Below are 807 nucleotides of genomic sequence, written 5' to 3'. Positions count from 1 at the left end.
ATTCACAGTTTCAACTTGCCAACATTTTGTTATTTTTCCATAGGCGGCAAAAGCAATGTTCGGTCACAGTCAAGGTGTATCTCCCGTCCCTCTGGACTTTTCTTTCGAGTTGTTCTCACACGTGACGTACTTCTTTGGATTCAAAGCAAGTGATACACACATTTCTACCTGCAATTCTGCAACTATCTTTACATAATGAGATTCCTTATTTTCAGATATCATTACAGTGTTTGATGGACAATTCTGTAAGAATATACCAGTAGAGAATCGCGTTCTGGTTAAAAAGACAACCAAGCACCTTGAAATTTCTTCTTGAAGGACATCATGATTGTGGTAGTCTTGAATATTCCGCGAAGAAGAGCACAGTTTTCTTGCCAGTCTCCCACCCCACAAACGGACAAACCCTAAGTTTCGCAAGTGGTGGACCCGGCGGTCATTGAATCAGATTTCCATGAACTTTCCACCGTTGACTTAACTGACATGGGAGGTCTATGAATCACGTTTCATGGCGTTAGCCACTCTGAACCAGTGTTCGTCGGCGAATTCATCAAATCAAGGGCAGAAGGCAATGCTATAGCATCTTCGTGACTAGGTTTGTCAGTCAGTGAGTGGTCGTGAACAGGCACTTAATATGGCGTATCGGAAAGATTTTCGCACCAGCTGCGGCCGATCGCACGGGACAGCTATCGATTACCCGGATCACTGGCTTGAACAATATTCCTCAAGGGAGGCAATCTCAGATAACGATGGTGCTTAGTCTCTCCCATGGTTGGTCTATCTCTGAGACATCCTTTGTCTGTGGAGGCT

This window comes from Opisthorchis viverrini, assembly GCF_000715545.1.
Source record: "Opisthorchis viverrini unplaced genomic scaffold opera_v5_302, whole genome shotgun sequence".
Taxonomy (NCBI): Eukaryota; Metazoa; Platyhelminthes; class Trematoda; order Opisthorchiida; family Opisthorchiidae; genus Opisthorchis; species Opisthorchis viverrini.
The sequence above is the reverse complement of the archived record's forward strand: the minus strand, read 5'-3'. Positions refer to the sequence as shown.